The following is a 15,086-nucleotide window of genomic DNA, read 5'->3' as shown; positions in this document are numbered from 1 at the left end:
AACCCTATGTTACTATAATTTACTATGACATAATAATGCATTATGACATCATATTGCAACCACTGTGACATCATAATGTAATATGACATCATAATGCAACCAATATGACAACATGTTGCATATGACACAACCACTAACACCTCATAGTACATTTTGGACATAATTGATTAGGACATTGCAGCGCATCAATATATAATAATGTACTGTGACATCATAATGCATTATGAGATGGCACTTGATGCAATAAGAACTCCTGGGGTTTTTATATATACATAACCCAGAAGAAAACCAACAATGAATGCAATGCAGAACATTACAAAATTATAAATAAAAAAAACATTTACTGAAAATTTAAGATCCACAAAGGGATTCCATAACTTGAAATAAAGAAAATTCATGATGATTGAAGGGTTAACTCCTGGTAAAAAAAACACGGCATCTGCTGCAGAATTCGCACCTTATGTGATACTCTATTGGATGGAAAAATAATGAATCAAACAATACTAAGGAACTAAAGGAACACTGATAATTGTGGAGAAAATTCCCCACAAGGAACCAACATTATGCAATGAGTGAGTCAATCACGGCATAAAGATTGTACAGTGAATGAGGTCTCTGTGCACCTGAAAGGATGCATCCAGAACGGATGGACAGAGTGTGAATGAAAATAATTGACAAGTGTGGATGTGATCTATATATAGGAATACCATTCAATGGAAAAGCCTACATGTCAGTGAAAACCTAAAGTATGGGAAAGCTCAGATACCGTATGTCAATGAGAATCTAGAAATGTGTGATAAATTAATTCTTATAAAAATCTAGGACATTAGCAATCTGGAATATTAGGAAGAAAAATGGGGTATCGGTGTGATACATAATAGCATTTGTAGCACTAGAAAAATAAAAAAAAAGTAGATATGAGTAACAATGTGTAAATGATTAAATACACAATATGTGGAAATAGGTACTGCTGGAGCCTCGTAAGTAGGACGTGTGGAAAAGGTGACTTAAAAAGATTAAACTGGAGACAGAAAAGCTGTAGGAAAATGGAAGGTGTCAGTGTTACATGATAAGATGAAAAAAAAGAAAGACCAAATAAAAAAAAAAGAGAAATAACATAAACTACCAGATAAATGGAAAAATCAACAAAATCAGAACATATTAAAGGGAGTCTGTCAGCAGATTTACCCCTTTTTAACAGTTGCCATTATGCTGTAGCCGCAAAACAGACGATTAACACGGTACCTTTAAACGCTTTGGTGGACTTTTAAATCTGCAAAAAACGAACTTTGATGAGGGCTCGCAAGTGCCCAGGGCGGAGTCCACCGTGTTGGAGCCCAGGCAGCTCTGCCTCTTCGGCTCTTATCCCCGCCCAGCCTCCTCCTCTGCTCGCCTATCTGTTGTCTCTCCCCCTCAGCGAGATCCCGCGCCGACGCGATAACTTCCTTGGCCGGGGCATGCGCACTGCCATGCCCATTGCTGACACGGCATCGCAGTAGCTTATGCGCATGCCCCGGCCAAGGAAGTCATCGCGTCGGCGCGGGATCTCGCTGAGGGGGAGAGACAACAGATAGGCGAGCAGAGGAGGAGGCTGGGCGGGGATAAGAGCCGAAGAGGCAGAGCTGCCTGGGCTCCAACACGGTGGACTCCGCCCTGGGCACTTGCGAGCCCTCATCAAAGTTCGTTTTTTGCAGATTTAAAAGTCCACCAAAGCGTTTAAAGGTACCGTGTTAATCGTCTGTTTTGCGGCTACAGCATAATGGCAACTGTTAAAAAGGGGTAAATCTGCTGACAGACTCCCTTTAAGCAAAAATGCTAAATAAAAAATGCAGGGCTAATAATGGTGAGGGAAAAAGGTCTGATAGGAAATGTGTACAAATATAATTTTTTTCAGTGGTTTAGTCCTTCTGATACCAATGTACAGTGCTTTTGGAAAGTCTTCAGACCTTTTCACTGTTTTCACATTTAGTTTAGGCCACTTTCACACTCACTGTAAACTTTTCCGGCATGTGGACCGGCTGGAGATCCGGCACAGCACAGCAAACATGCAGAAAGGCGGCTGGACAAAAAAACGCAGCGTGCAGCCAGAACAGCCTGCCATAAAAGTTTACTGCGAGTGTGAAAGTAGTCTTAGTTGCAGTCTTGTGCTAAAATCATGTTTTCCCCCATCAATCTGCGCTCAGTACCCTACAGTGAAAAGTGAAAACAGAACATGAGAAATGTTTGCAATTTTATTAAAAAAAAGTTAAAAACTATAATTTTGCATGGACATAAGTATCCACACCCTTTGCTATGACACTTTGAATTTAGCTCTGGGGCCTCCCATTTCTCTTCATCATCTTTGAGATGTTTCTACACCTTGATTGGAGATCACCTGTGGTAAATTCTGTTGATTTGACATAATTTTGAAAGACACATCCCTGTTCATTAGTCATGAGAGAAGAACTGCCTGTAGAGCTCAGAGACAGTAACATGTGAAAGTGCAGATCTGGAGAAGGGTGCTGAAAATTCCTAAGAGCACAATGGCCACCATAATTCTTAACCTCTTGGGGACACATGACGTACCGGTACGGCATGATGTCCTGGTACTTAAGGACACATCGGCGCTGCCTTCCGGTGACGAGCCTGTGAGATCCAGCCTCCTGGATCTCATAGGCAGGAAGCTGTATGAGTAATACACACTGTATTACTTATACAGCCAATGCATTCCAATACAGAAGTATTGGAATGCATTGTAGAGGGGATTAGACCCCCAAAAGTGGAAGAAAAAGTCCCCCCCCCCAAAAAAAATGTAAGTTTCAAGTAAAAAAAACGTAATTTCCCCCAAATAAAGTAAAAAAAATTGGTAAAAAAAAAAAAGTTGACATATTAGGTATCGCCACGTCCGTATCGACCGGCTCTATAAACATATCACATGACCTAACCCCTCAGATGAAGACCATAAAAAACTGTGCTAAATAAACAATTTTTGGGTCACCAACAGCAAGCAATCAAAAAGGCGTATACGCCCACAAAAATAGCACCAATCTAACCGTCACCTCATCTCGCATAAAATTAGCTTTTACCTAAGACAATTGCCCAAAAAATAAAAAAACTATGGCTCAGAATATGGAGACACTAAAACACCATTTAAAAAAAAAAAAAAAGCTGTTATTGTGTAAAACTTAAGTAAATTATAAAAAGTATACATATTAGGTATCGTCGCGTCCGTAATAACCTGCTCTATAAAAATATCACATGACCTAACCCCTCAGATGAACACCGTAAAAAAATAATATAAAAACGGTGTAAAAAAAGCCATTTTTTGTCACCTTACATCAAAAAAGTGTAATAGCAAGCGATTAAAAAAGTCATACGCACCCCAAAATAATGGCAATCTTATCCCGCAAAAATCATAGCCTACCCAAGATAATCACCCAAAAACTGAAAAAACTATGGCTCTCAGACTATGGAGACACTAAAACATGATTTTTCTTTGTTTCAAATATGAAATCACTGGGTAAAACTTACATAAATAAAAAAAATAGTATACATATTAGGTATCCCTGTGTCCGTGACAACCTGCTCTATACCACATGATCTAACCTGTCAGATGAATGTTGGAAATAACAAAAAATAAAAACGGTGCCAAAACAGCTATTTCTTGTTACCTTGCCTCACAAAAAGTGTAATATAGAGCAACCAAAAATCATATGTACCCTAAACAAGTACCAACAAAACTGCCACCCTATCCCGTAGTTTCTAAAATGGGGTCACTTTTTTGGAGTTTCTACTCTAGGGGTGCATCAGGGGGGCTTCAAATGGGACATTGTGTCAAAAAACCAGTCCAGCAAAATCTGCCTTCCAAAAACCGTATGGCATTCCTTTCCTTCTGTGCCCTGCTGTGTGCCCTGCCGTGTGCCCGTACAGCAGTTTACGACCACATATGGGGTGTTTCTGTAAACTACAGAATCAGGGCCATAATTATTGAGTTTTGTTTGGCTGTTAACCCTTGCTTTGTAACTCTAAAAAAATTATTAAAATGGAAAATCTGCCAAAAAAGTTACATTTTGAAATTGTATCTCCATTTTCCATTAATTCTTGTGGAACACCTAAAGGGTTAACAAAGTTTGTAAAATAAGTTTTGAATACCTTGAGGGGTGTAGTTTCTAGAATGAAGTCATTTTTGGGTGGTTTCTATTATGTAAGCCTCACAAAGTGACTTCAGACCTGAACTGGTCCTTAAAAAGTGGGTTTTTGAACATTTCAAAAAAAATTCAAGATTTGCTTCTAAACTTCTAAGCCTTGTAACATCCCCAAAAAATAAAATTTGCTAATTTTTCCAAATTTATGGTAAATTTTGTATTTTTTTATAAATAAAAATGATTTTTTTTTAAATCCGTTTTATGAGTGTCATGAAGTACAATATGTGACGAAAAAAACAATCTCAGAATGGCCTGGATAAGTCAAAGCGTTTTAAAGTTATCACCACATAAAAGTGACACTGGTCAGATTTGCAAAATATGGCCTGGTCCTTAAGGTGAAAATGAGCCCCATCCCTAAGGGGTTAAATGGAAGATGTTTGGAACAACCACGATTCTTCCTAGAGCTGACTACCTCACCAAAGAAATTGGGAGGAAAAGGGCCTTGGTAAAAGAGGTGACCAAGAATCCAATGGTCACTCTGCCTGAGCTCCAAAGATCCTGTGTGCAGAAGGTCAATGATCACTGCAATATTCCACCAATCTGGGCTTTATAGCAGAGTGGCCAGAAAGAAGTTTTACCTCAGTAAAAGACACATGAAAGTTTGCAAAAAGCAACTAAATGACTCTCAGAAACTAGATTCTCTGGTCTGATGAAACAAAAACAAAAAACTCCACTAAACGTAGTGGACACGTAAATATACAACAGTTCCGTATGGAAGCAATATGTAGCAACATGAGTATTTTCTAAAACATAACTTTTAATCCAAACTACCATCAAAATTGGCCCCACAATAATAAAGCGCAACAAACAATAAAACAGGCAACACTATACCACGTCATTTCAGAAAGTGCTGTCATACACCAGTGCTCACAATAAGAACAGTCTTACCGGGGTTGTAAATTAGTTCTGCAGGATTTAAATATCCAGGAGAATAAATGGGATGGGAAGGTTTCCCTATTATATCCCTGTAGCACTATGCTGGTTCTGAACGTGGTAGACCCATGTGGAGAACCAGCGTAGGGCTACAGGGACATAATAGGGTATCCTTTTCATCCTGTTCACTCTCCTAAATATATAAACCCTGGAGAAACCTGAAAATGATTGTCCACCAATTGTCCCCATTCAACCGGACAGAGCTGGAGAGGAGCTACATAGAAGAATGGCAGAAAATCCCCAAATCCAGGTGTGCAAACCTTGTGGCATCATACCCACAAAGACTGGAGGCTGCAATCTCTGCCAAAGATGCTTCAACTAAGTTCTGAGTAAAGGATCTGCATACTTATGTCAATGCAAGATTTGTTTTTCCTTCTCAATACAGGCTGAACTGGACGGACAGATGTCTTTTTTCAGCCTTATAAACTATGTTATCAAAGATTTTGAAACATTTTGTTTTTACTTTCTCAATATGGGGTATTGAGTGCAGAATGATAGGGAAAAATTTGAACATTTTTTATTTTAGCACAAGGCCAGAACATAACAAAATGTGAAAAAAGTGAAGGGATCTGAAGACTTTCCAATTGCACTGCATGTCATTTCTAAGTCCAATAGGGAATCTTTTATGAATTATGTTCCCTCCGACAGAGTATCGCACAAGGTGTGATCTCTGCAGCAGATGCTGTGTTTTCTCAGAAGACTTCATTAATCATCAATTTTCTTTTCAATACTTCAAGTCATGAAATCCCTTATGAATCTTTTTTTTAAATAATTAGATGGGCATACATAGCAAAGCGTTTGGTGGCATTCTGCCACCTTCCTCAGGCATGTGGAGGACCGCCACGAAATATGAAGCACTGTTCTATGATTTTGCTTATGTTTTCACAATAAATATTCCATAAGAGTTTACTTAGTGGCCTGTATAAATCCTGTACTATTGTTACTCTACTGGGACTGGATTCTGTTATCCCAGGCAGGAGGAAGCAACTGGAGTGATAACTGGGATTTCTGATAAGCCATTGACATGCAACTTTCTATGGTAAGCGGCTGTCTATATCCCGTTTTAACAGTGTTATGGAGGTAATACACAATGGAGCGCCTGCTTCCGGTCCTTTTATTTTTGATAATAATACATTTACATCATAATGTACTATAACAGCCAAATGCATTATAATGTACTATGACATGATTGGTTTCTCGACAGGTACAGGTCAAGAACATACACATGTTAAAAAAAAACATGGCAATTTGTAACAAACTGCTGCGGTTTTGCAGCACAGCACACTACCGCCCTTGCAACGTGAAAACATGTTGGCCTAATATATTAATTGAACTCGCTGCCAAATGTGGTCAGCACCAAGACGTCATGAGGCTGATACACTTACATGTGTGTGTATGCTAATGAATATGCCCCTGATAAAGAAACAAGATGATAAAGTAACATGGAGAAATCTATAAGAGACAGTGCAGAGACACTTAAAAAGATAACTGGGGAAATTTTGCCCTAAACCCCAGAATTTTGGTTTCAAAATGTTGCAACAACGGCTTTGAAACTTTTTGGGATTATTTGGCACCAAATTTATGAAACACCATAGACTTCGGCAAAGCGGATTTTAAAAATTCTCCTCATGATAAATGGCCCTCAATGAATACTAATACAGGTGCCATAGTTTGCAAGCCTTCTTTCAGGGACTTTTGATTATGTCAGTCCAGAATTTGACTAAGGAATGCACACTCACTTCACACATCAAACATAAGTACCCATGCCAAAACAATATTGTGTCAAATAATTTACGGCACTAACCACCCATTATTTATACAGCACAGTTGGGAGAACCCGACTGATCGTGGCACCTAACACCTACACCATAGGCCACGGCAGGCTTGCCTCCCACTGACTTGGAGCAGTGATGCCTGAGCTCCTCCACTGGTTCCCTCCGAGCAACCGCTGGTCCTCCATGACCAAGCTTTCCTGGTTGCCCAAGTCCATCTGAAACTGTGGATGTGCCGCAAAAACCTGGGCCCCCCCCCCCTAACAGATGAAAAACAGTGCTGTGAAGCCTGTTTTTATTTCACCACAGCCCAAAGCAACCAACATGTCTGTGAAGTACCTTACAATGTAGAACATCACAACAAAACCTATAATGAAGGCTGGATGGGTGGATCTTGCTTTAGTAAACAATCTAGAAACAAAGGGGGTCATTTATTAAGACCGACGTTTTAGACGCTTAATAACCCCTGCGCGGGCCTCTACATAACTTTGGCACATCTAGCGCCAGTCTAAATGTAAGACAGCATCCTAGCTGGCTTACATTTTGACCATTTTCTACGCCTAAAACTGAAGCCGCAATCTGCGCCAGAAATACGCAGAATATAGGCGTATTTCTGGATAATAAATGACCCCCAAAATTCTTAAATCTCCCAACACTATTCCACTCTTGATCTCCTCACCCAGTTACCTTTACACCTATCAATCAAAGAACTGCCTATTGTTATATTATCTTTTCTGTCAGAAATATTTTGTATAGATATATAAAAAGAAGCATATCAGATTCCTCTCTAGTGGTTGTCTGCTTTTTTCATATTGATGAGCTATCCGCAGCATAGCTCATCAATATTAGATCAGCGGGGGTCCGACTCCCAGCACCCCGCAAATCAGCTGTTTGAAGAGAAAGCAGTGCTTGTATCAGCGCTGCCTTCTCTTCACTGTATAACTCCTCACTGTCGCAACCGCAGTGGGGAGCAGGTGTAATTACAACTAAGCCAACTAAGAAGTGAATGTGACGACAGATGTATGGTAATTATAGACGTCACTTAAGGCAATTTCCTAAAACGTAACTTTTAATCTACATACAATAAAAATCCTAAATTAATCAAGCAGCCACAGGCTGAATGTGATACCTATAGTGCAAAAAGCTGTCAAAACAATGGACGGTTAGCAAGAGTAAGGGGTAGGATACAACTGGGCCAATTCAACAAGATATACTATAGCTGTCCCTAATTTTGCTCTTATCCACGCTGCTCAGCCCAGAGATACACCTTAAAGGTACAGTCATGTGAAAAAATTAGGACACCCTTTGAAAGCATGTGGTTTTTTGTAACATTTTTAATAAGGCTGCTTTCACACTAGCGTTCGCTGGTCCGTTCGTGAGCTCCGTTTGAAGGGGCTCACGAGCGGACCCGAACGCAGCCGTCCAGCCCTGATGCAGTCTGAATGGAGCGGATCCGCTCAGACTGCATCAGTCTGGCGGCGTTCAGCCTCCGCTCCGCTCGCCTCCGCACGGACAGGCGGACAGCTGAACGCTGCTTGCAGCGTTCGGGTGTCCGCCTGGCCGTGCGGAGGCGTGCGGATCCGCCCAGACTTACAATGTAAGTCAATGGGGACGGATCCGTTTGAAGATGTCACCCTGTGGCTCAATCTTCAGGCGGATCCGTCCCCCATTGACTTTACATTGAAAGTCTGGACGGATCCGTCCGAGGCTATTTTCACACTTAGCTTTTTTTAGCTAATATAATGCAGACGGATCCGTTCTGAACGGAGCCTCCGTCTGCATTATTATGAGCGGATCCGTTCCGAACGGATCCGCCCGAATGCTAGTGTGAAAGTAGCCTAAAAGGTTATTTCATCTCCGTTTCAACAATACAGAGAGATTAAAGTAATCCAACTAAACAAAGAAAACTGAAGAAAAGTCTTTTCAAGATCTTCTGTAAATGTCATTCTACAAAAATGCCTATTCTAACTGAGGAAAAAGATAGGACACCCTCACATGTATTCCCTCTTAAATTGGCTCAGATCTCACACAGGTATATCACACCAGGTGCACATAATTAGTAGATCGTTACTCTGCATGTTGAATGAGGCTTGCCCTATTTAAACCTCAGACATTTAGTTTGGTGTGTGTAAAGGGGGAATATTAATGACCAATATTATGCAAACATCGATAATTAATATTCCTAAATAGGGGGAGCCGTCTAGTGAAGACTCCGCCTATTTATACCTTTATATTACAATAACACAATATCTTTGCTATGCCTTACACCAATCACTATACTAGCTGCATGCGCCTTACTTACTACCGCTAACAAGTACACACTACAAAGGGTACAAGTAACACAGTATTTATTAACACGCTAACACTACGCACACAATACAGTAACAATACAGCACTAAATATACAATACTCAACTACACTACACGTTCCCAAATTCCACCCACAAACTAACTAGACAGTTCACACATCCAAGTAACATTAACAACCCACCCACCTGACTATTATTCTATCCCTAGGGGAACGACGAGGGTGAACGGTGGTTTTGCTGGGGATCAGCAGACCACAAACACTAAGGGGGGCTCAGGGGTATGAAAGGGGTTATAATCAGGGGTGAATTAGAGGTGGTAGGATCAGGGCAGGGCCTAGATAGGGTTAACCAGGAGACACAAATAGGGTATCAGGGCAGGGACTATATAGGGTTAATCAGGAGGTACCAATAGGGTTATCAGGGCAGGGACTATATAGGGTTAACCAGGGGTGGCAGGGACTAGGGTAAATCAGGGGTATATGGGGTCAGGGAATTACGGAGGTGGTATAGTGGTCAGGGAATCGTTGGTGGTATCGGGGGTTAATCAGGGGAATGTAGGGGAGTATATGGTAGCAGGGGGGTAAATAGGAGGATACTTAGGGTTTAAATGCTCGTTGTCCAGGGGGGCTCGTTTCGTCCAGGGATGATCCTCTCTGTCAGGTGGGCGGCCGGCTCTCTTCGACTGCTGAGCGGAGCGCCGCCCGCCTATTTAAACTTGGCGGCGCCCGCTCGCAGTCCTCCTTTTGCCGCCGTGCGCATGCGCACGGCCGGCCTGAACACGTGGGCCGGCGCGGTGATGTGACGTCACCGCGCCGGCCCGAGGATCTCGGAGCGCGCTTCCAGGGGGGGGGATCCTTTGATCCTCCCGCCTGTGAAGCGGACGCCTACCTCCGGCGCTGTAATTACAGCGCCGGAGGTCAGCCACTCACAGGGGCATGGGAACTCTTTGTTCCCATGTCTCTGTTAGGTGTACCATCTCCGGCGCGATCGGAGATGGTGACAAAGGGCAGAGGATCTCATTGATCCTCTGTCCTTTGTAGAGGCCGACGCTGGACATGATTGTCCAACGGTCGGTCTCCTCCACCCCTCCAGCAGGCAGCACGATTCCGGCATATATGCCCATAGATGCTTGGGGCACATCTATAAGCATATATGAACGGACAGTGCATATGGGGGCATAAAGGGGGCACATATATATCAAAGGGGGCAATCAAGGGGCACATATATATATATATATCAAGGGGGCATGTCAAGGGGCACATATATCAAGGGGCCACATATATATATATATATATCAAGGGGGCATGTCAAGGGGCACATATATCAAGGGGGCAATATCAAGGGGGCACATATATATATATATATAGATTAAAGGGGCACATCACATATGTACACACATGTATATATGTTTATGTATTCGCGGGCCACACTGTATGAATTCCCACAGGGGCATGGATGAGCCCCTGGGGAATATCGGAGGCGGATGGGCACAGGTGCTGGGCACATCTGCGCACATCGCCCTCTGCACCGCCAATACATACACATACATACACCCATACAACACGCTCCACCCTTCCTCAACAGTGTGCTCCTGACTGTTGAAGTGAGAGTGAGCACCATGGTGAGAGCAAAAGAGCTGTCAGAGGACTTCAGAAAAAAGATTGTAGCAGCCTATGAGTCTGGGAAGGGATTTAAAAAGATCTCAAAAGATTTTGAAATCAGCCATTCCACTGTCCGGAAGATAGTCTACAAGTGGAGGGCTTTCAAAACAACTGCCAACATGCCCAGGACTGGTCGCCCCAGCAAGTTCACCCCAAGAGCAGACCGCAAGATGCTAAAAGAGGTCTCCAAAAACCCTAAAGTGTCATCTCGAGAACTACAGCAGGCTCTGGCTACTGTTGATGTAGAAGTACATGCCTCTACAATCAGAAAGAGACTGTACAAGTTTAACTTGCATGGGAGGTGTGCAAGGAGGAAACCTTTGCTTTCCAAGAGAAACATCGAGGCCAGACTGACATTTGCCAGAGATAAAGTTGACAAAGACCAGGACTTCTGGAATAATGTTCTTTGGACAGATGAGTCCAAAATTGAATTATTTGGACACAACAGCAGAGGACATGTTTGGCGTAAACCAAACACAGCATTCCAAGAAAAGAACCTCATACCAACTGTGAAGCATGGAGGTGGAAGTGTCATGGTTTGGGGCTGCTTTGCTGCAGCAGGACCTGGTCAGCTCACCATCATAGAATCCACGATGAATTCTACTGTGTATCAGAAGGTGCTTGAAGAACATGTGAGACCATCAGTTAAAGCTGAAGCGGAACTGGACCATGCAACATGACAATGACCCAAAACATACTAGTAAATCAACCAAAGATTGGCTGAAAAAGAAGAAATGGAGAGTCCTGGAATGGCCAAGTCAAAGTCCAGATTTGAATCCCATTGAGATGCTGTGGGGTGACTTGAAAAGGGCTGTACGTGCAAGAAACCCCTCAAACATCTCACAGCTGAAAAAGTTCTGCATTGAGGAGTGGGGTAAAATTTCCTCAGACCGATGTCGAAGACTGGTAGATGGCTACAAGAACCGTCTCACTGCAGTTATTTCAGCCAAAGGAGGTAACACTCGCTATTAGGGGCAAGGGTGTCCTATCTTTTTCCTCAGTTAGAATAGGCATTTTTGTAGAATGACATTTACAGAAGATCTTGAAAAGACTTTTCTTCAGTTTTCTTTGTTTAGTTGGATTACTTTAATCTCTCTGTATTGTTGAAACGGAGATGAAATAACCTTTTATTAAAAATGTTACAAAAAACCACATGCTTTCAAAGGGTGTCCTAATTTTTTCACATGACTGTAGATGTACTCTGTCCACGTACCTAGGCTAACCTGTCCTTATACAGCCCTATCACTTTCTGACACACCGTGCACTGTCCCAACGCATTTCCCCTTAAAAATAATCTAAGGTTCATCAGGGGACTATTAGTATCAGTATAGTAATAGAGTGCCATATACACAAATCAGTGTGGTAATAGGATACCATGTACAGAAGTAATAGTAATAAACCGTGATAGATACGCCATATGCAGAATACGGAGATCAAACTGATAATTAGATGCCGTATACATAAATATACGATATATGATAAACAAAATACTGGAGTGCCCCAGACAAGCATTAATCTGCGACGAGGTACCAAAAAATGAAACAGATAGTATATAAACAACCAATATACAATGCTTATTGTTCCTATAATGAGGTGTCACATCCTCTCGCAGATAACAGATGCGCAGCTGGGGGGCTCCAAGGGCCAAACAGACAGCTCCATTTTGCCAGGGAAAAGAGCTGCATTTAAATGGTAGTGCTAGGGTGGGTTAGCCTAGGTACGTGGACAGAGTACATCTACCTTTAAGGTGTATCTCTGGGCTGAGCAGTGTGGATAAGGGAGAAATTAGGGACAGCTATAGTATATCTTGTTGAATTGTCCCAGTTGTATCCTACCCCTGGCTCTTGCTAGCCGTCCATTGTTTTGACAGCTTTTTGCACTATAGGTATCACATTCAGCCTGCGGCTGCTTGATTCAATTTGGATTTTTATTGTATGTAGATTAAAAGTTACGTTTTAGGAAATTGCCTTCAGTGACGTCTATGCTAAATTAGCAAATTTTTCCTTGGGACATCTTGGCATTCAGTGAATTTGATGTTTCCATATGGCTGGATTTTTGCCAGGTACAATATTTACAGAGGCACTCATCAAAGAAGCACAAGATATATTTTCAGATAAGGAGCTACCCGGTTTGTCAAATTCAGTAACCTGTAAACTTGCCTTTTCTGATCTATACGATGAATATAAAAATAACATCAAATCATGGTCGGAAATTAAATCATTAGAGAGCTATTTAGAAGATAGAATCATCCCCAAAGGACTACGCATCCCTATTTTGCCAGCATTATGCATATGGTCACCAAGTTTATTGGCACGCTGGGAACAGGAATTAACTAATAGCTCCCTCATGCTAATGAGCTTACTCCTAGAAGAAGATAATTTTTTTTTTTTTAAATCATCAGTGCGATTAAAAGAATGAATTGGTCTTGCTGTGACTTTCAAGGCTGACCCTGACTTTAATAAAAGAGAGTCATCACTACAGACCGCAGTGGAGAGATTTCAGGGCCTGATAAAAGAGCGGAAGCATAGACAGTTTAACAAAGATCTTAAGGAGTTCAAAGAAAATAGAGCGTATTAGCTGGATAGTAAGCCACCTCCCCCTCGGAATCCAAGATCTCATCCTCCGATGAATTCTCGGACTCAGAACCCTCTCAACTCAGGGGTAGGACCAACTACAGACGTGGTCAAAGGGGTAGAGGACGCTTCAATAGTAGGAGATGGTCAGGGTCGGGAGGTCAGAGGGGGAGGGGGCGAATCGTCATCATCCTCTCCCTTACCCTCTTTTTCATATACTCCCTGCATAATTTAGCCAAAAATACCCCCTACCGGTTGAGAGATCGAACAAGGACGGGGGAAGAACAATAAAAGATGAGGAAATAGCTAAATAATATGACATTGAAGGGTGAATTTATCATTATGAGAGACTTTAATCTTCCTGATGTAAACTGGAAAACCAAAATAGCTAGTTCTGCCAGGAGTACAGATATTCTAAATTCCCTACTGGGATTATCTCTTCAGCAAGTAGTTGAGGAGCCAACCCAGAAGCAGGCCATTTTAGATTTAGTATTCACAAATGGGAATTTGGTATCTGATATTACTGTAGGGGAAAGCTTGGGATCTAGTGATCACCAGTCAGTGTGGTGTAGTATAAGTACAGTGACTGAGTCACACCACACAAAAACAAAAGTTTTAGATTTTAGAAAAACTGACTTTTCTAAAAACAGATTAGTGGCATACGAGTCCCTATCAGATTGGAACAGTTTCAATGGAGTCCAGGAGAAATGGGACTACTCAAAAGTGGCACTATGGAAGGCAGAAAATTGCATTAGGCTTGTCAGTAAAAGCAAAAAAAGGAGGAGACCACTGTGGTACTAAGCTGAAGTGGCCAAAATCATTAAAAACAAAAAGATAGCATTTAGTAATTATAAAAATAAAAAAAAACTAGGATGACAGGCAAATTTATAAGATTAGGCAGAGAGAGGCCATACAAGTTATAAGAGCTTCTAAAGCACAGGCAGAAGAGAAATTAGCTCAGTCAGTGAAAAAAGGCGATAAGACATTCTTCATATACATAAATGAAAGAAGGAAACTAAAACAAGGAATTACCAAATTAAAAACAAAAGAAGGAAGGTATATGGAAGAAGATAAAGAACCTAGCTGACTGCCTCAATGAATACTTCTGTTCAGTTTTTACAAGGGAAAATGAAGGAAAAGGACCTCAGTTAGGAAAGAAGACTAATGAATCTTTTGATGCATGTGTCTTTACAGAGGAAGAGGTTCTAAATCAGCTGTCTAAAATTAATACAAATAAGTCACAGGGGCCTGATGGGATACACCCAAAGCTATTAAAAGAGCTCAGCGGCGAACTAGCAAAACCATTAACAGATTTATTTAACCAATCACTGGCAACAGGAGTCATCCCAGAAGATTGGAAATTAGCAAATGTTGTGCCCATTCACAAGAAAGGTAGTAGTGAGGAATCGGGCAACTATAGGCCAGTAAGCCTGACATCAATAGTGGGGAAATTAATGGAAACCATACTTAAGGAGAGGATTGTGGAACATCTAAAATCCCATGGATTAAAAGATGAAAAACAGCATGGGTTTACTTCAGAGAGATCATGTCAAACTAATCTTATTAATTTTTTTTGATTTTGTGACTAAAATAATAGATAGCGGAGGTGCAAGAGACATCGCTTATCTGGATTTTAGTAAGGGTTTTGAAACTGT

The sequence above is a fragment of the Bufo gargarizans genome, chromosome 3, assembly GCF_014858855.1.
Source record: "Bufo gargarizans isolate SCDJY-AF-19 chromosome 3, ASM1485885v1, whole genome shotgun sequence".
NCBI classification, from domain to species: domain Eukaryota; kingdom Metazoa; phylum Chordata; class Amphibia; order Anura; family Bufonidae; genus Bufo; species Bufo gargarizans.
The sequence above is the reverse complement of the archived record's forward strand: the minus strand, read 5'-3'. Positions refer to the sequence as shown.